Here is a 20,378-nt window from a genome sequence, read left to right as displayed (position 1 = left end):
GCCTCTGACATGACTCTGAACCGCTGAAACGGGTGAACTAATGTCCTGGCCCCTTCGTGGTCCGTTGTCCCTCTACTGGGGGGTGCAGTGGAGATCTACTATTGGGAGGACGGCCTCTTGGGCTCACCTACATGGGTACCTTTGTCTAAGGAGGTACCCAGAAAAATAAAATACCCCCCACTTTGACCCATATATAGCAATAAATGCGCAAGTAGAGTGAGTGACCCCAACTCTTGCTATGACGCGCAGTGGGAATTGTACCCCTGGGGAAAATTTGCAGAAATTGGTTCAAAATTACAAATCATACAAAAAGATTTGAAGGAATCTGGCCAAAAACTACAGATTTTCCAATACTGACAATTCTCTCATTCATCCTGTGTCCTCTTTCTTTTATTTTACGCTTGTTCCCTTCTTTCCATCCTCTTAACTTTTTCTGTGGATTTCCTTCTTTGTTCCATCCGTCTGTTCTTCGTTCGTGCCGTCGGACTGTTTCCGGGCTTCCCGTGCTTCACACCCCTTCATTCTGGTCATCTCCTGTTGTTCCTTCGTTACGTCTTTTCTATGTCTTTCTGCCATCATTTCATTCTTTTCTCTTCTTCCCTTCAGTCACCTTTTGTAGGAAGTTGGCTCTGTATATACTATTTCAAAGTAAGAAATAGTGTGCACAGAGTCCAAGGGTTCCCCTTAGAGGTAAGCTAGTGGCAAAATTTGATAATTCTAATGCTCTATTTTGTGGTAGTGTGGTCGAGCAGTAGGCTTATCAGAGGGTAATGTTAAGCATTTGTTGTACACACACAGGCAATAAACGAGGAACACACACTTAAAGACTTAACTCCAGGCCAATAGGTTTTTATATTGAAAAATATATTTTCTTAGTTTATTTTAAAAACCACAGGTTTAAGATTTACATTATACACTTTAAATGCAAGGTACTTCACTTAGATACTTTAGGAACTTTGAATGAAAGCAATATCATATACAGTCTCGGCAAAAATGGCAACAAGCTATTTTCAAAGTGGACACAGTGCAAAAATCGACTGTTCCTGGGGGAGGTAAGTAAAGGTTAGATTGTGAGGTAAGTAAGACACTTACAAGTCTCTGTTCCTGGGCATAGGCAGCCCACCGTTGGGGGTTCAAGGCAACCCCAAAGTTACCACACCAGCAGCTCAGGGCCGGTCAGGTGCAGAGGTCAAATAGGTGCCCAAAACACTTAGGCGCCTATGGAGAACAGGGGTGCTCCTGTTCCAGTCTGCCAGCAGGTAAGTACCTGCATCCTCGGGGACCAAGGGGGTTTTGTAGAGCACTGGGGGGGACACAAGTAGGCACACAAAACACACCCTCAGCGGCACAGGGGCGGCCGGGTGCTGTGTGCAAAGCAGGCGTCGTGTTTTAGATAGGAAACAATGGAGGGACCCGGGGGTCACTCTAGCGGTGCAGGCACAGGGGTGGCTTCTCGGGACAGCCACCACCTGGGGTAGGCAGAGGGTCGCCTGGGGGTCACTCCTGCACTGAAGTTCGGTTCCTTCAGGTCCTGGGGGCTGCGGGTGCAGTGCTGGTTCCAGGCGTCGGGTCCCTTGTTACAGGCAGTCGCGGTCAGGGGGAGCCTCTGGATTCTCTCTGCAGGCGTTGCTGTGGGGGTCCAGGGGGGTCGTCTCGGGCTACTCACGGGGTCGCAGTCACCGGGGAGTCCTCCCTGTGGTGTTTGTTCTCTGGATCTTGAGCCGGGGGCATCGGGTGCAGAGTGTGAAGTCTCACACTTCCGACGGGAAGAGTGAGTTCTTTAAAAGTTGCTTCTTTGTTGCAAAGAAGTTGCTGTTGTTGAGCAGAGCCACTGCTCACGGGAGTTTCTTGCTCCTTTAGTCCAGGGCAGTCCTCTGAGGCTTCAGAGGTCACTGGTCCCTGTCGGATGCGTCGCTGGTTGCAGGTTTTCGAGTCAGGAGACAGGCCGGTAGGGATGGGGCCAAAGCAGTTGTCTTCCGTCTTCTCTGCAGGCTTGTAGGTCAGCAGTCCTTGTTTCTTCAGGTTGCAGGAATCTGATTTCCTGGGTTCTGGGGTGCCCCTAAATACTAGATTTAGGGGTGTGTTTAGGTCTGGGAGGGCAGTAGCCAATGGCTACTGTCCTGGAGGGTGGCTACACCCTCTTTGTGCCTCCTCCCTGTGGGGAGGGGGGCACATCCCTAATCCTATTGGGGGAATCCTCCAAAACTAAGATGGAGGATTTCTAAAGGCAGGGGTCACCTCAGCTCAGGGCATCTTAGGGGCTGTCCTGACTGGTGGGTGACTCCTCCTTGTTTTTCTCATTATCTCCTCCAGCCTTGCCGCCAAAAGTGGGGGCAGTGGCTGGAAGGGCGGGCATCTCCACTAGCTGGGATGCACTAGGGCGCTGTAACAAAAGGGGTGAGCCTTTGAGGTTCACCGCCAGGTGTTACAGATCCTGCAGGGGGAGGTGTGAAGCACCTCCACCCAGTACAGGCTTTGTTCCTGGCCACAGAGTGACAAAGGCACTCTCCCCATGTGGCCAGCAACATGTCTGGTGTGTGGAAGGCTGGCAGGAACTGGTCAGCCTACACTAGAAGTCGGATTGGTATTCAGGGAGCATCTCTAAGATGCCCTCTGGGTGCATGTTACAATAAAGTGCACACTGGCATCAGTGTGCATTTATTGTGCTGAGAAGTTTGATACCAAACTTCCCAGATTTCAGTGTAGCCATTATGGAACTGTGGAGTTAGTGTTTGACAAACTCCCAGACCATATACACTCATGGCTACCCTGCACTTACAATGTCTAAGGTTTTGCTTAGACACTGTAGGGGCATAGGGCTCATGCACATATGCCCTCACCTGTGGTATAGTGCACCCTGCCTTAGGGATGTAAGGCCTGCGAGAGGGGTGACTTATCTATGCCATAGGCAGTGTGAGGTTGGCATGGCACCCTGAGGGGAGTGCCATGTCGACTTAGTCATTTTCTCCCCACCAGCACACACAAGCTGGCAAGCAGTGTGTCTGTGCTGAGTGAGGGGTCCCCAGGGTGGCATAAGACATGCTGCAGCCCTTATAGACCTTCCCTGGCATCAGGGCCCTTGGTACTAGGGGTACCAGTTACAAGGGACTTACCTGAGTGCCAGGAGACAAAGGTACAGTTTAGGGAAAGAACAATGCTGTTGGGGCATGGTTAGCAGGCCTCAGCACACTTTCAAATCATAACTTAGCATCAGCAAAGGCAAAAAGTCAGGGGGTAACCATGCCAAGGAGGCATTTCCTTACACCTTTCCTCTCGCATTTCAATATATATTTCTGCTTTTCCTTCTTATGCTCTTTTCATTTTTATAGGCGAGCGCAAAGCGCTCCGTCCCCTGTAGTAATCTCTCTTTGTGCTTCCAACCACGCCCATGTCATGTCAGTCACTTTCATTGGTTCGTGAGCTTGCCTTTTAAAATCTGCTTGCTTTCATTTTTGAAAGGCATGCGTACGTCATGCCTTTTCCGGTGTTTAGCCCACCTACACAGCACCGGTAAAGTACCAAAAACATATGAGGCTCAATATTTTCAGCCTGGAGTCCGGACTACTTTATCTGTTTATTTTCCACGCAGTGCGATCGCACTGGGGTTTACAAAGCGCGATTGCGCTCGTTTTGTTCGTTTTCAATTTAAGCACGATCGCGCTGCATTTTACATAGTGCGATCGCAATGCGTTTTGTATTTTTTTTTCTTGTTATTTGTGTGGCAAGAAAAGTCAGGTTAGGAGTTTACAACGCTAATAGCTCTAACTTGAGCGAATGCAAGACCTGTTGTTCTTTCGTTTTCTCCTTTCCACCTTGTTTCTTTTTTGTCTTTCTCTTCTTTTGCATCTTTCCTCTTATTTTCACCTCCTCTTTGTGCTCTTTCCTTCAGGCTTCTTCATCTCTCCTCCTTTCATTATTTGCATTTTACTTTCTTGCCTTCGCAGCGCCCCACTTCATGTGCCGCCATCTTGTATGAACTTTGCCGTTTTCATATTTTTTCTTTGTCCGTCACCTGGATTGACCTGCGAGCCCCGAGGTAAAAGTTAAGAAGAGTCATAAAACAATGGAATATGCCCGTAGCGCCCCCTGCTCGAGCTTCTATAGCGGGGGCTTCTCTGCGCCCTTGTTGGAGAGCTCTCAGGCCGCCTCTTGGTCTTCTATTCACTTCTGTTAACCGCTATCGAACTGAGAGTGCAACAAGTCAAATATTTTGGACAAAATGTATCGAATGCAGTATTTTCCAGGTACACATTCCGTTGTTAGGGCCTGATTTATACTTTTTTAGTGCTGGATTTGCGTCATTTTTTGATGCAAGAGCGGTGCAAACTTACAAAATTAAGTTACGGCCCATATTTTTGTTTTTTTGCGCTGCGTTTGCGTCATTTTGTGACACAAAAGCGGCGTAAACTTACAAAATTAAATTATATTTTGTAAGTATGTGCCGCTTTTGCGTAAAAAAAATACACAAATGCGGCGCTATAAAAGTATGAATCAGGCCCCTAGTTTGTGCACTGATTGAGGGGGGAGTAAGGGAGCCCAGTGTGCTGCTGTAATGTGCCCTGACATGGGTCGGTGGTGAAGACCGGCTTAGCCCAGGTAATCCTCAGAAGTAATGACTGGGATGCAGGGTAATGGGATTTACCGGTCGGTAACCAGGCAACACCTGCATTCAGCGCCGAGATGCTCCCAAGTGTAAATGGGCGCTTGTTCCAGTGTTGTAAGTCACTAGTACACAGGCACTCACAGCGTAGAGGTGTGTGTCTGGACCTGGGAGGTGTCCATAGTGCCGCCGACCCCCCCACAGTACAAGTCAGGAAAATCAAGGGGAGTATTAACACCTTGTGTGGGGTGTAGCTCTGTTACACACCACACATAAGGCTGGAAGGGGAGACGTCTGGATGATTTCACCAAGACCAACTCCCTCTCCCCCGACCCACACAGCAGGGGAAATAGGTCATATGAGGTGGATGGTATTGCCCCAGCATAGGGCTGCCCACAACTCATCACAACATACTTATTTTTTTATTTAGTTTCACCCTAACACCACATGCACAATATTGTTGTGTGTGTTCTCCCTCAAGTGCCACACACACTGACTCACGGAAGACTGATATTAGAACCTGTGAGCTGCAGATTACACAGACAACAGCAGCAAGTGCACAACCCCTTAAACTATCTCAAAGGTATAGCAGGCTGTAACTTGCAAGGGACACAGATCTTGATTTAGATCTAGGCAGAGCCACCGCCTCCTCCCTAGAAGTACACAAACAAGCATTTGCAATACAATGGGTCTCGCGTTTGCACAAGTTAGAGCTATTAGCGTTGTAAATTCCTAACTCGACTTTTCTTGCCACATAAATTGAAAATAAAAAGTAAAACAGTTGACATAAGCAAGCTGATTCAAAGCGCCATGGCCACCATGAGTGTGAGCGTAAAGGTGAGAAAGAAAAAGAAGTTTGCTCTCAGTCAGACGTAGCGTAATTGTGCAATTATCCATGTAAGAGGGTCGGTGTCCAGGGCGGTAACAAAGCAGCCAGAAGGAGGGACAAACTTAAAGCATTTACCAATGATGATAAAGGATTTTTGAAAGGCAAACCCACAAACGAGTGATCGTGATGGGGATGAGGTGGACGTGGTTAAAAGCCCACAGATAGATTACAACAGGCCAGAGTGCTTGCGCGCTCAACCTAAAAAGTGATGGCTGGAATGCTTGAAATAATCTCAGCCACTGGTAATTATTTGGGCCATACCCCAATCCATCGCTATTTTGCTCAATTGTCACCTCATATTGGACCCAGCCCTATACAAATCAGTCTTGACCTTATTCCAATGAGTAACACCCTGGGCGGGATATGTATGATGCTGGAACCAAGCTGTACCCGGCTGATGAGCCCTAACTAGAGCAAAACCGGTCCTAGGCTGCCTGTGTTTTGGTTGAAGGATGACCTGGCTTGGCAGTTTCAGCTGAACTGTTCCCATAAGAGCAGCGTGGAGACTGATTTGTAACCATTATTTCTGGGGGTGATCTCGTTTTGAATTCATAGAGCAGGGATTGTGTTATTCTGGATTGCACACTTGATGATGTTTATGGACATCCCAGCTAGCCACCACGGAGGGGACATCAGGTATTGGAGAACTTGTTTCGCCCGGAAATAAAGCTCGTCTGATCCTTGCAACTACATCAGAAGGCTTCCATCCAAACTCTTGCCAAGAATCTCGTCTACGTGGAGGACTCTGGATGTCCCATCCAGAACCAATAAAGAGTGTTATGAAGAGGTCCTGGATGGAGCCTGTGGGAGTGGCCTCAACACCCAGTCCAAATGAAAATTAAGGTGCAGTGGTGTGGATCCAAAGATGCAAAGACAACTCAAACGGATGATGCTTGAGAGAGGGATATTCTGTGAACAGCGACCTAAACTCTGACATCCCTTCAGTGACCAAATTTACTCTCATGCCTTGATAAACCCCATTGGATACCTCCTTATGTGAACCACAGGGCACCAGATCCAGTTGTTTTTACTGTGAAAAATTCAGCACAAGTGATGTTTCACCACAATAGGCATCTAAGGCTTTGATTTCTCGTAAATCTTCTGGGAGCCCTAGGATCCACATGGCTCCTGCAGAACCTTATATACTTCGAGCATGGACAACAGGCGATATCCTTAACTCGAGGAATCCTTTCCAGGCTTCAGAAGGAAGCAGCTGTCATGAGATTCACTAAAATCTACTGAAAGCCTTGGAGCCAGCAAGCTGAGACATGAATTGTAAAATACAACCAGCAACCTGTCTTCTTCTGGGGCTCTACATATAGTTACGCCCACCCACTGCATGACTTGAAGCCCTGATGGTTCAGCCCCATCTCTGTTTACTAGTCAGACCAAGGCTCTTCCTTTTCATATCATCCTCATTCTGATGCTGCCAGGAATTCTGGAGTGCACCCCCACTTACGGACCAACTACAGAAGCTGGTCTCAAATATCCTTGATGGGTAGATGTGGCGCCTTCTCTTGGGGTGCCGGGGTAGTCGTAGGTTACTGGGCAGTAACTGTTTGTGTGTCTGTCCTTTACCACTGTTGTCCTGGGGCCACAATACTATTGTATTTTAGCTCAACGACCGTATGCCTCCTTTTAGCGCCTTGAGTTCTCCGAGTAGTGGGCTGGAGCAGTCAAGACTTACTCCTGGGTGTGGAGTGGGTGAGAAAACGCAAAGACAGTAGACAACAGTTAATAACTTTTAAGATGAAAATAACTTTATTACTGGTAAGGATATTGTAGCAAACTTACAACTTCAAAAGCAGAAGTGCCAGGCACACCCTGGGCCAAAGGACAGACTCCAGGCGTGTTTGTAGCGCCTACACCAAAGGTGCTAGAAATACATCTAGTGATACAACCGAGGGGCAGTATTATCCTATTTAGGGGTGTCCCCTTTGACTTAGGACTTCACAGTATCATTTGGGTACTATTGTAGCTAAAGGAGCAGAGGCACCTGCCAGACAGACAAAATGTATCAATATTGTAACTGATGCCTGGCCCTCTGAGCCAATGGTTGAAGGCCACAGATGCCATCAGTCTTTATTGCTCCAAGGAGCCACCTCCCAAACGTGTTTCCATCCTCAAAGTCTTTTGCCTGTAGGTGCCCAGGAATCCTTGGGATGGTGTTTTGGGGGAGACTAGGTGTCCGAAGGGTGGCTCTGTCATTTGTACACTTGATGAATCGCACCCTGTCTCTAGATGGTTCGTACTCTGTCTTTAGATGGCTTGCGCTCTTTCCTCTGTCTTTAGATGGTTCGGACTCTGTCTTTAGATGGTTCGGACTCTGTCTTTAGATGGTTCGGACTCTGTCTTTAGATGGTTCGGACTCTGTCTTTAGATGGTTCGGACTCTGTCTTTAGATGGTTCGGACTCTGTCTTTAGATGGTTCGGACTCTGTCTTTAGATGGTTCGGACTCTGTCTTTAGATGGTTCGGACTCTGTCTTTAGATGGTTCGGACTCTGTCTTTAGATGGTTCGGACTCTGTCTTTAGATGGTTCGGACTCTGTCTTTAGATGGTTCGGACTCTGTCTTTAGATGGTTCGGACTCTGTCTTTAGATAGTTCGGACTCTGTCTTGGTTTGCGCTCTGTCTTTAGAATGTTAACGCTCATGTGCAGTGGTGTGAGGGGTGGCCTGGGGTGGGCTGGGTTTGGGGTGATGTTGTTGTATTGTCCCACACTAGAGACCACACGTGTGGTGGTGTGAAGATGGCCTGGGGTGGGCTGGGTTTGGGGTAATGTATTGTCTCACACTAGTGACCACAGGTGCAGTGGTGTGAAGGTGGGCTGGGTTAGGGGTGATGTTGTTGTATTGTCTCACACTAGAGACCACATGTGTGGTGGTGTGAAGATGGCCTGGAGTGGGCTGGGTTTGGGGTGATGTATTGTCTCACACTAGAGACCACACGTGCAGTGGTGTGAAGATGGCCTGGAGTGGGCTGGGTTAGGGGTGATGTATTGTCTCACACCAGAGACCACACGTGCAGTGGTGTGAAGGTGGGCTGGGTTTGGGGTGATGTTGTATTGTCTCACACTAGAGACCACACGTGTGGTGGTGTGAAGATGGCCTGGGGTGGGCTGGGTTTGGGTGATGTATTGTCTCACACTAGAGACCACACGTGTGGTGGTGTGAAGATGGCCTGTGGTGGGCTGGGTTTGGGGTGATGTATTGTCTCACACTAGAGACCACATGTGCAGTGGTGTGAAGATGGCCTGGAGTGGGCTGGGTTAGGGGTATTGTATTGTCTCACACTAGAGACCACACGTGCAGTGGTGTGAAGATGGTCTAGAGTGGGCTGGGTTAGGGGTGATGTATTGTCTCACAGCAGAGACCACACGTGCAGTGGTGTGAAAGTGGGCTGGGTTAGGGGTGATGTATTGTCTCACACTAGAGACCACACGTGCAGTGGTGTGAAGATGGCCGGAAGTGGGGTGGGGGTGATATGGTCCGACCATCCCTCACTAGAGACCACACGTGCAGTGGTGTGAAAGTGGCCTGGGGTGGGGTGGATGCACATGGCCTGGTGGTGTGAGGAGGCACCAGGGCTTGGTCATCTGTCCTGGAGGTGGAGTTGTTGGGTGCAGCTTTCCACGGTGACATCACATGTTAAGACAACCTGAGGGTCGGGTGCATGCTGAGGGTCTGACATTTGATGGGCGGTTCCCCTGACGGGCACTGCCAAGAAGGGAGAGGAGCTATAGCCATTGTATGGGTTCAGGAATCATTGGGGTCTGCAAGGAAGGATGCACCTAGTTTGGGGTCTGGTGTCAAGAGAATGCATTCATCCAGGTTATTCGTTCCTCTGAGTGGGTATTTCGGGGAGTGCTGGTCAAACGAGGAACAGCATCACCAGTCAGCACCCCTCATAAGAGCGAAGACCTGCCTCTCCGCGAGCCTCCAAGTGCCCCATCAGAAACAAACAAGTGTTGGAATAAGGGCCTGATTTCACCATCACACACGGGACTGATATCCCGTCCGACGTATTAAGATCTGCATTGGATATAATGGAATCGTAGTACGGCGGACGGGATATCCATCACATTTGTGTGACCCCATCACCAAACTGTAAATCAGGCCCCAAGTCTTGTCTGCGAGAGCTATTGGCTTTGTCAGTGGTTTTTAGCCATACTGGACAGCATGGTTAACAGATTTAAAAGAAAAAGCATGGACCCCGCCAGTAGTGGCTGCACCATAGCTTTTTTTATATATATTTATATATATTGCATACTGCTGGCAGGCAGGAGGTGGGAGACTGATTATGTGTGGTCTTAGCCAGGACCTAAGAAGGGAGGGTGCACCCGTCCATCACCTCATAAGAGAAGCCCCTGCAACTCAGTTATTTTGGAAACATTGGAAAACACCATTGTCCACAAGTTTTTTAAGGTGATAAAATGTACAAATATTGATAATCAGCGGTTATCAGAAGTTGAAATACGCTGTTTACAAATAAGCATTGGCAATGCCAGTAGATGTGGGCCACTTAAGTGGTATTGCAACAGGGTGAGAGAAGGGATATGTTACTCATGGGAACACGGAGATAGTAGGCACTTCGAGGGTGAGAGGGTGAATACTGCAATAACTGATGCAGTGCCAGACGGATGTCTGGAAGGAAGGACAGGTGCAGTGCCCAGGACACCCAGAAGGGGCACTGGCGGGTCACACATTGATGGGGGGAGGTGCTCTGGGGCTCACTCAGGACAGAGTGGGGGAGATGCTGTGCCAGGAGGCATCTAGAAGGGGCACTGGCGGGTCACACATTGATGGAGGGAGGTGCACTGAGGCTCACTCAGGACAGAGTGGGGGAGATGCTGTGCCAGGAGGCATCTAGAAGGGGCACTGGCGGGTCACACATTGATGGAGGGAGGTGCTCTGGGGCTCTCAGAGGACAGAGTGGGGGAGATGCTGTGCCAGGAGGCATCTAGAAGGGGCACTGCCGGGTCACACATTGATGGGGGGCGGTGCTTTGGTTCTCTCAGAGGACAGAGTGGGGGAGATGCTGTGCCAGGAGGCATCTAGAAGGGGCACTGGCGGGTCACACATTGATGGGGGGGAGGTGCTCTGGGGCTCTCAGAGGACAGAGTGGGGGAGATGCTCTGCCAGGAGACACCCAGAAGGGGCACTGGCGGGTCGCACATTGATGGGGGGAGGTGCACTGAGGATCACTCAGGACAGAGTGGGGGAGATGCTGTGCCAGGAGGCATCTAGAAGGGGCACTGGCGGGTCACTCATTGATGGAGGGAGGTGCACTGAGGCTCACTCAGGACAGAGTGGGGGAGATGCTGTGCCAGGAGGCATCTAGAAGGGGCACTGGCGGGTCACACATTGATGGGGGGCGGTGCTTAGGGGCTCTCAGAGGACAGAGTGGGGGAGATGCTGTGCCAGGAGGCATCTAGAAGGGGCACTGGCGGGTCACACATTGATGGGGGGAGGTGCACTGAGGCTCACTCAGGACAGAGTGGGGGAGATGCTGTGCCAGGAGGCATCTATAAAGGGCACAGCCGGGGTCACACATTGATGGGGGAGGTGCTCTGGGGCTCTCAGAGGACAGAGTGGGGGAGATGCTGTGCCAGGAGGCATCTAGAAGGGGCACTGGCGGGTCACACCTTGATGGGGGGAGGTGCTCTGGAGCTCTGAGGACAGAGCGGGGGAGATGCTGTGCCAGGAGGCATCTAGAAGGGGCACTGGCGGGTCACACATTGATGGGGGGAGGTGCTCTGGGGCTCACTCAGGACAGAGTGGGGGAGATGCTGTGCCAGGAGGCACCTAGAAGGGGCATTGGCGGGTCACACATTGATGGAGGGAGGTGCACTGAGGCTCACTCAGGACAGAGCGGGGGAGATGCTGTGCCAGGAGGCATCTAGAAGGGGCACTGGCGGGTCACACATTGATGGGGGGAGGTGCTCTGGGGCTCTCGGAGGACAGAGTGGGGGAGATGCTGTTCCAGGAGGCATCTAGAAGGGGCACTGGCGGGTCACACATTGATGGGGGGAGGTGCACTGAGGCTCACTCAGAACAGAGTGGGGGAGATGCTGTGCCAGGAGGCATCTAGAAGGGGCACTGGTGGGTCACACATTGATGGGGGGAGGTGCTCTGGGGCTCTCAGAGGACAGAGTGGGGGAGATGCTGTGCCAGGAGGCACCTAGAAGGGGCACTGGCGGGTCACACATTGATGGGGGGAGGTGCACTGAGGCTCACTCAGGACAGAGTGGGGGAGATGCTGTGCCAGGAGGCATCTAGAAGGGGCACTGGCGGGTCACACATTGATAGGGGGAGGTGCTCTGGGGCTCACTCAGGACAGAGTGGGGGAGATGCTGTGCCAGGAGGCATCTAGAAGGGGCACTGGCGGGTCACACATTGATGGTGGGAGGTGCACTGAGGCTCACTCAGGACAGAGTGGGGGAGATGCTGTGCCAGGAGGCATCTAGAAGGGGCACTGGCGGGTCACACATTGATGGGGGGCGGTGCTTTGGGGCTCTCAGAGGACAGAGTGGGGGAGATGCTGTGCCAGGAGGCATCTAGAAGGGGCACTGGCGGGTCACACATTGATGGGGGGAGGTGCACTGAGGCTCACTCAGGACAGAGTGGGGGAGATGCTGTGCCAGGAGGCATCTAGAAGGGGCACTGGCGGGTCACACATTGATGGGGGAGGTGCTCTGGGGCTCTCGGAGGACAGAGTGGGGGAGATGCTGTGCCAGGAGGCATCTAGAAAGGGCACAGCTGGGGTCACACATTGATGGGGGAGGTGCTCTGGGGCTCTCAGAGGACAGAGTGGGGGAGATGCTGTGCCAGGATGCACCTAGAAGGGGCACTGGCGGGTCACACATTGATGGGGGGAGGTGCACTGAGGCTCACTCAGGACAGAGTGGGGGAGATGCTGTGCCAGGAGGCATCTAGAAGGGGCACTGGCGGGTCACACATTGATGGTGGGAGGTGCACTGAGGCTCACTCAGGACAGAGTGGGGGAGATGCTGTGCCAGGAGGCATCTAGAAGGGGCACTGGCGGGTCACACATTGATGGGGGGAGGTGCACTGAGGCTCACTCAGGACAGAGTGGGGGAGATGCTGTGCCAGGAGGCATCTAGAAGGGGCACTGGCGGGTCACACCTTGATGGGGGGAGGTGCTCTGGGGCTCTGAGGACAGAGCGGGGGAGATGCTGTGCCAGGAGGCATCTAGAAGGGGCACTGGCGGGTCACACATTGATGGGGGGAGGTGCTCTGGGGCTCACTCAGGACAGAGTGGGGGAGATGCTGTGCCAGGAGGCACCTAGAAGGGGCATTGGCGGGTCACACATTGATGGAGGGAGGTGCACTGAGGCTCACTCAGGACAGAGCGGGGGAGATGCTGTGCCAGGAGGCATCTAGAAGGGGCACTGGCAGGTCACACATTGATGGGGGGAGGTGCACCGAGGCTCACTCAGGACAGAGCGGGGGAGATGCTGTGCCAGGAGGCATCTAGAAGGGGCACTGGCGGGTCACACATTGATGGGGGGAGGTGCACTGAGGCTCACTCAGGACAGAGTGGGGGAGATGCTGTGCCAGGAGGCACCTAGAAGGGTCACTGGCGGGCCACACATTGATGGAGGGAGGTGCACTGAGGCTCACTCAGGACAGAGTGGCGGAGATGCTGGGGAAGATGCTGTGCCAGGAGGCATCTAGAAGGGGCACTGGCGGGTCACACATTGGGGGGAGGTGCACTGAGGCTCACTCAGAACAGAGTGGGGGAGATGCTGTGCCAGGAGGCATCTAGAAGGGGCACTGGTGGGTCACACATTGATGGGGGGAGGTGCTCTGGGGCTCTCAGAGGGCAGAGTGGGGGAGATGCTGTGCCAGGAGGCACCTAGAAGGGGCACTGGCGGGTCACACATTGATGGGGGAAGGTGCACTGAGGCTCACTCAGGACAGAGTGGGGGAGATGCTGTGCCAGGAGGCATCTAGAAGGGGCACTGCCCAGGACAGAGTGGGGGAGATGCTGTGCCAGGAGGCCTCTAGAAGGGGCACTGGCGGGTCACACATTGATGGGGGGAGGTGCACTGAGGCTCACTCAGGACAGAGTGGGGGAGATGCTGTGCCAGGAGGCCTCTAGAAGGGGCACTGGCGGGTCACACATTGATGGGGGGAGGTGCTCTGGGGCTCACTCAGGACAGAGTGGGGGAGATGCTGTGCCAGGAGGCATCTAGAAGGGGCACTGGCGGGTCACACATTGATGGAGGGAGGTGCACTGGGGCTCACTCAGGACAGAGTGGGGGAGATGCTGTGCCAGGAGGCATCTAGAAGGGGCACTGGCGGGTCACACATTGATGGAGGGAGGTGCACTGAGGCTCACTCAGGACAGAGTGGGGGAGATGCTGTGCCAGGAGGCATCTAGAAGGTGCAGGACAGTGTTTGTAAGGAGGGTCAGTGTTTGGGAGCATGAAGCACGGGGCACCACCAGGAAAGTTGATTACTCGGCTTCAGCAGTGGTCAGCAAGCTATGAGCACTGACATCCCATACAGCGAGTCCCATGTTATTGTAGTTATTTCACACAACAGATGTGAACAAAGTGCAGCAAACCAAGAATGCAGGAAGTGGGATACTTTACAACCAAGAATGCAGGAGGTGGGATACTTTACAACCAAGAATGCAGGAGGTGGGATACTTTACAACCAAGAATGCAGGAGGTGGGATACTTTACAACCAAGAATGCAGGAGGTGGGATACTTTACAACCAAGAATGCAGGAAGTGGGATACTTTACAACCAAGAATGCAGGAAGTGGGATACTTTACAACCAAGAATGCAGGAAGTGGGATACTTTACAACCAAGAATGCAGGAAGTGGGATACTTTACAACCAAGAATGCAGGAAGTGGGATACTTTACAACCAAGAATGCAGGAAGTGGGATACTTTACAACCAAGAATGCAGGAAGTGGGATACTTTACAACCAAGAATGCAGGAAGTGGGATACTTTACAACCAAGAATGCAGGAAGTGGGATACTTTAAAATGTGCATTTGTGTCTTTTTCTTCGAAGACATTTTCTTAGCAGTTTTTTTGCTTTCCCTCTGCATGATAAATGGTGCATTGAGCCAGTCGAGCTCTTGCATCTGTCCTGGTTTCTGATTGGGCATTGATGTTAACTTACAAGTCGTCCGTACTGACGTAATGAAAACGTAAAACTGCTTTACAAAAAATGGCTTTGGTGAAGGATGAACAAGCATTGGCAAAGTCAGTACGTTGTGGCTATTTGAGATCTGTTGGTTTTGTGAATGTTTTGCTTGAAATGTTGCACAGCAGTCCATGCTTGAAGTAAAGAGAGAAAAAAGTGCTATGGCGAGGCCAGCGTTGACCACATCATCGCACTTTTTTTTTCTTTAAGCCATGTTGCACAGCAGCCTGTGTTGCTGTGCAATATGTCTATACAAACAAGCATTTTCAATGCAACAGGTCTCGCATTTGTTTGAGTTAGAGCTATTAGCGTTGTAAAGCAAAAAAAAACACAGTGCGATCACGCTATGTAAAATGCGGCGCGATTGCGCTATGCAAAACGCAGCGCGATTGCGCAGCGTGGAAAATAAACAGATAAAGTAGTCCGGACTCCAGGCTGAAAACATAGTCTCATATGTTTTTGGTACTTTACCGGTGCTGTGTAGGTGAGCTAAACACCGGAAAAGGCATGACGTATGCATGCCTTTCACAAATGAAAGCAAGCGGATTTTAAAAGGCAAGCCCACGAACCAATGTAAGTGACTGACGTGTCATAGGCGTGGTTTCAAGCCCAAAGAGAGATTACAGAATGGACAGAGCACTTTGTGCTCGTACACAGAAAAGAAGTGCTAGGACGCGACCAGCAGTGACTGTCATATCGCTTTTTTTCTCTAAGTCATGTTGCACAGCAGCCCCTGCTGCTGTGCAATCTGTTTGAAAAAAGTGCGGGGTGAGCAACATGAGGGAGGTGTGTGGGGAGGGAACAGCAACAAAAGACAGTCGGAGGGGGGAAGGGGAATGCAACCCGTGGTAGGGGTGGGGGGAAGATGGACTGCAGACACATGCACTCCTATAAAGTGCATGGCAAAAGGTAAAAATTACAAATAAAAAAGTACTCGCAGGAAAGAGCAGCCAGTGGCAGGAGGGGCTGACCAATAAGAAGCAAGGAAACAAGAGTGACTTTGAAGCCAGCCAATGGTAAGTAAAAGTCTGTTTTAGCCTGATTGTCTCAGGCGACACCTAAAAAGGCTAATTTCAGATGCCTTTGTGGGGTGCCTTCTTGAATTACTCCATGTTACTATTCCCCACTTGTGATCTTCGGCTCACGCAGAGGTAGGCTATGGAGACACTACCTCTAGGCTGCCAGGGGGCTGTGTGGGGGGCTGTGCTGCCAGTCATTCACTGACCTCTGCCTGGTGTGGAGTGAGGAACCCCCATTCCTTGTCTTCAGCTAGGGGACGAGGAGAGGGAGGGCAGAGATGTGAAAGGAAGATGTGGAGAGTGCGAGGAGAGGGTCGGGTGGGCTGAGGGGGGGTAGGACAGGAAAGGGAGAGCACATAAGTTTGAGAAAGGTGGGACCACATACAAGCGCTATGAAAGGAGAGAGAGAGTGAGGAGGTGGCAACTGGAGGAGGGCCAGGCGAGGGGGGGGGGGGGAGAGGGAAGAGACTGACATGGAGAAGAAGAGAAGACAGCCGGGCAGAGGATGGGAAGCCAGGATGAGAGGAAGAGAATGACTGAGTGACATCACGTGCACAAGCCTAGCGCCTCGAGGCCAGCAGCAGCGCAGTGCTTGTGGTTGCACAGGTGATATCTTCTGGCAGCTATTGCAGTGTGTTTGTAAGCTGGCAGTGCACACTGACCGAGTAGCTGCCTCTACGCACTGTATTTGGTCACTACCTCTAGGCGCTGTGTCCAGTGAGCGTGGTAGTGACTATGCAGCGTCGAGAGTGCGCTGTCCACATACCACAGTGTGGACTGTGTGAGGGTGCCACGAAGGCTGGCTGCCAGGCACTACATGACTGTCAGTGACGTCAGCACAGTGCCCTCTGCTGCCTTGGCACGTAAGCACACGTGACCTCCACTGACTCTCGTTCCAAAGCTCATTCAGTGGTCTTTAAATCTAAGGTCAGTTTAGATGCATACTCACGCAGAGCAAGAGTTAACAAGCGCCCACAGACTCGGTCATCGCAGCACTAGAGGCCCGCTGCCTGATCTAATTTCAGTGGATGCGGGACATGTGCCAAGCAGCAGTTACTGGGCCTCTATGCGCTATAAATAGAGCAGAAGAGTCATCCGCTGTTGCTTTGCAGATGTCCCAGCCTTTGCTTCCAGCAGTCTGCGCCTAGAAGACAGTCCTGCGCTTTCTGAACTTTATACCAGAGAGGAAAGAAAAACGCAGAACCTTTGTTGTTTGGAAGTCATCCAATGTACTTGTGACTGGGAAGGCACCGGCTGCAGGGACATATGTGGCTTGGTTTACAGCACATCCAAATAACCCCACACTAATTAAAATGCATTAATGAGGGATAGTCACCAATTTGTGATATAGTAACTTAGGCCATTGGGTTGGTGACTGCAGCAAAACATGGGCCACATTTAGAAGAAACTGACGCATCGTCATTGATGCGTCAGATTTCTTGCGCCTGCCGCACATCCCCTAACAATGCCATGGATCCGTTGCATTTACAATACAGAGCTCCATGGCGCACGTTTTCACAGATGCGTCAAATTGTGACTTATCTCTTGGCGCTAAAGTGACGCATTCCTGGAGTTGTGTTATTAAACTGACGCAACTCCTGCAATACGAAGAGAATCCCATTGGACAAAGCCCTGCGTCAATTTTACGTGTGGTCTGAGGAGACGGTAAAATTCTGACGCAGTGAAGTCGCATAGTGACGTTCTACTTGCCTTTTTCCTTGGGAAGACACACCCTCATACATTATAGCTGGCGCAGGTGTAATGTAACGCAGGACCTATTGGGCCAATGCATCAGTTTGTAAATATGGAGCAGTGTAGCGCACGGCTAGTCCAGCTGCTGCATCAAAAGAATGACGCAACGATGGCGCATCGGGCTTGTAAATGAGGCACAAGTGCTTGTTACTATGTGAAACTAATCTTTAATTTCACCAGTGCCACAAGAATCTCAGCCTGAATGTACTGGTTAGTTTCATAGTTAAACTGCTAACTTCTGCTCTGGTAAAATGTGCTTTCAGCGGACGCTTCTTGGCGCTAGAGTGTGGTACAAAACGGACTGGGCAATAGGCACATTTCAGAGGCTCCTGGGAGGATTGGGCTGGTTCTGGCAGAGAAGGCCGCGCCTGCCCCGCTGTGTGAATGAGGAATAACTGATGAATGTGCTGTCGCTCCCGGCGCCGCTCCTGAGGAATGACATCTCCATAATGGGTTTCCTGCCCGTGAGGTGATGTATGGAGGGTACAGAGGCCTTGGCATCCTCCTCGGAAGGCAGTGGCTGGAGGAGGGGGAGTGGGGGCGAGGGAGGGATGGAGGAGGGGGAGCCCAGGGGAGGGGGCTGAGGACATCTGGGCCTCCAGAGCCAGTCCAGCCGCTGCATTGGAGTCTCGGCGTCGGCTCACCATCCTGTGATCCTGGGCACTTATCCCCCTGCGCCTCCCAAGATGAATGTGTCCTCGTGTAATGTGACTGATGCTCATGTAGGGCGCTCAGATACCTTCGGCTCGTGGAGGATGCTTGTAAGGGAGGCAAGAAGTGACGTACTGAAGTGAGAGGCAGTAAGGGCTCCCCTTCGGCCACCCCTGGCCCATCGTGCAGTCTGCACTGAGCCCCGACAGGAAGGGAGGCCGCCCATCCCCGGAGGCCGGTGAGTACCGAGGCTGACATCCTGTTTCCTAGCCCCGACCAGTAAATCTGCTTTTCCTGCATTGAGTGAGAAGTAAGTTTCTTCTTTTCCGGTTTCCTAGTAAAAACAGAATCGTGCCTGCCTAGCGTGGGCCGGGGTTTACTTCTCCCGGGGCCTGGGGTAGCTGGTCCTGGAGCCTGAAAGGATGCTCTTTCACTCCGAGGATGTAAAGATGCTTAGGGGCTTTGGTGACGTCTTGAGCAATGGCTGGTACCGGCTTAGGGTCAGGCTCTGGGGGACCAGCTCCTCTCCCTGGTATCAGTCTCGAGCCCCCCAGGAGGGATGTCCCACAGGTGAGAGGGAATGCAGAGACAGGCGCACAGCCTGGCATCTCCAGGGCCCTCGTTAGGTGTGGTAGTGTTGTAGGAAGGCAGAGTGGCTGGTACTTGGTGTGCCCCACCCTACTGAGGGACTTCAAGCGATGGTACAATAACATTTCCTATTCCGCAGCCCCCTGGGCTACTAGTGGGGGCCCTGCAAGCCTAGGGCACCCTACATAGGACCCTGCATAGGACCCTGCAGGAAGCTGCTACACAGAGCATCCTTGTAGCAGGAGGCACCTGCCAGGGGCAGGAGCTGAAAGGAAAATGTCAACTTGAAGCTCCTAGAACTACGCCTCAAGGAGCTACACAAGGAAGGACACGAGGCCCGTGAGTGACTTATGCCGAAGCCAGTAAGCCGCACAGTGCCGAGAGTCGATGCGGGTTATGGCTGGGCCTGAACCCCTCTCTGCTGCCCCCTCTGTCCCCCCCAACCCTACACGCGTCACAGGCTATCTCCAGGCCCATCACCCGGTCTGCCAAAGCCGTGGTCCCCTACAACCAAACCCCTCTGCAGAGTCTGCTGCGCAGGTGTGCTGGGATGTGGGACTCCTAGGCGCTGTACACTCAGCTGTTGAGCTTCGTGGCACTACAGGAGTTTAGCTGCTGCCCCCAGCACAGATGTGAGGCATTCCAGGCTCGGGACCAGGACCTGGGGGAGCCACTGACGGACGGGGACAGGGTGACCCGCAGTGTTTCCAGCAGTGTGCGGGTTGTTATTCAGTGGCACACATATGACCCCTGTGAGACTGAGTGTACCCTGACTGCCACCCTCCTGTCCTCCACGCAGCATGGAAGGGGTGGATCTTTTGCATTTGGATCGGGGTTGCCCATCAGCGCATGAGTTTTGGACTCCGGTTGTCCAAAGTGAGAAACTTGTCCTCCAAAGTCCTGATTGGCGCTGGTTGTGGCTAAAAGGCGGGTGGCTATTACCTGGATGGACAGAGGGCGCCACTGCTCGCTCACTGGGTGAGGGATCTCCGAGTGGTCACTAGCTGAGGACATTCATCTGAAGACCAGGAGGGCCCACAGGAGGTTCAGGAAGACGATGAAGTGTGGGCGGGACCATCTGATAGTTTCTAGCTCCAGAGGGAGTATCTAGTGAAGATGAGGGGGGCACAGATGGGTGATAATGCAGGATTGTACTAGATAGTTGCACGTCATTATGGAACCACAACCCCTGTTCTAATCTCAAGCAATGCGATGCAACCACTGGGACTGATTCTTCCCGCTGTTGGAGCTACCCTGTGTGATGGCTACCATATTACCTGATTTACACCCGTGTGATTTCCGCTCGCTGACTGCTTTTGTATACCTACGTTTGTGTGTGTTATTTAATAAACAAAGAGTTAAAAACAAAGCGCAGTAGCCCTCACATACCCAAGAGCTGGTTGGTTTTTGCAGTGTTTTTTTAGACATTTTGAGCAGCAGCGCGGGCTGTGGAACATGGCTTAAGGGAAAAAAAGCACTGTGACCGGGTCAATGCTGGCCACATCCTAGTGCTTTTTTTTCTTTAAACAATGTTGCACAGCAGCCTGTGCAGCTGTGCAACATGTCTAAAAACATTAACAAAACCACCAGATCTTGAATAGACAAAACCTATTTGCTTTGCCAATGCTCATTTTAGTATGAGAGTAACAATGGTTGACTTGGAAGATTTAAGGTACCATTCCCTGTTCTGG

General features: G+C 51.7%; 1 protein-coding gene across 5 annotated transcripts in view; it reads left to right on the top strand.

The window, feature by feature from the left end:
* The window catches only part of LOC138296898 (uncharacterized), a 49,054-nt gene that overhangs the window by 10,822 nt on the left and 17,854 nt on the right, over positions 1–20,378 (top strand). The window lies entirely within an intron of this gene.

This window comes from Pleurodeles waltl, chromosome 5, assembly GCF_031143425.1.
Source record: "Pleurodeles waltl isolate 20211129_DDA chromosome 5, aPleWal1.hap1.20221129, whole genome shotgun sequence".
In the NCBI taxonomy this organism is placed as follows: domain Eukaryota; kingdom Metazoa; phylum Chordata; class Amphibia; order Caudata; family Salamandridae; genus Pleurodeles; species Pleurodeles waltl.
Note: the sequence above shows the minus strand (reverse complement) of the source record. Positions and strands in the feature narration are given on the sequence as shown.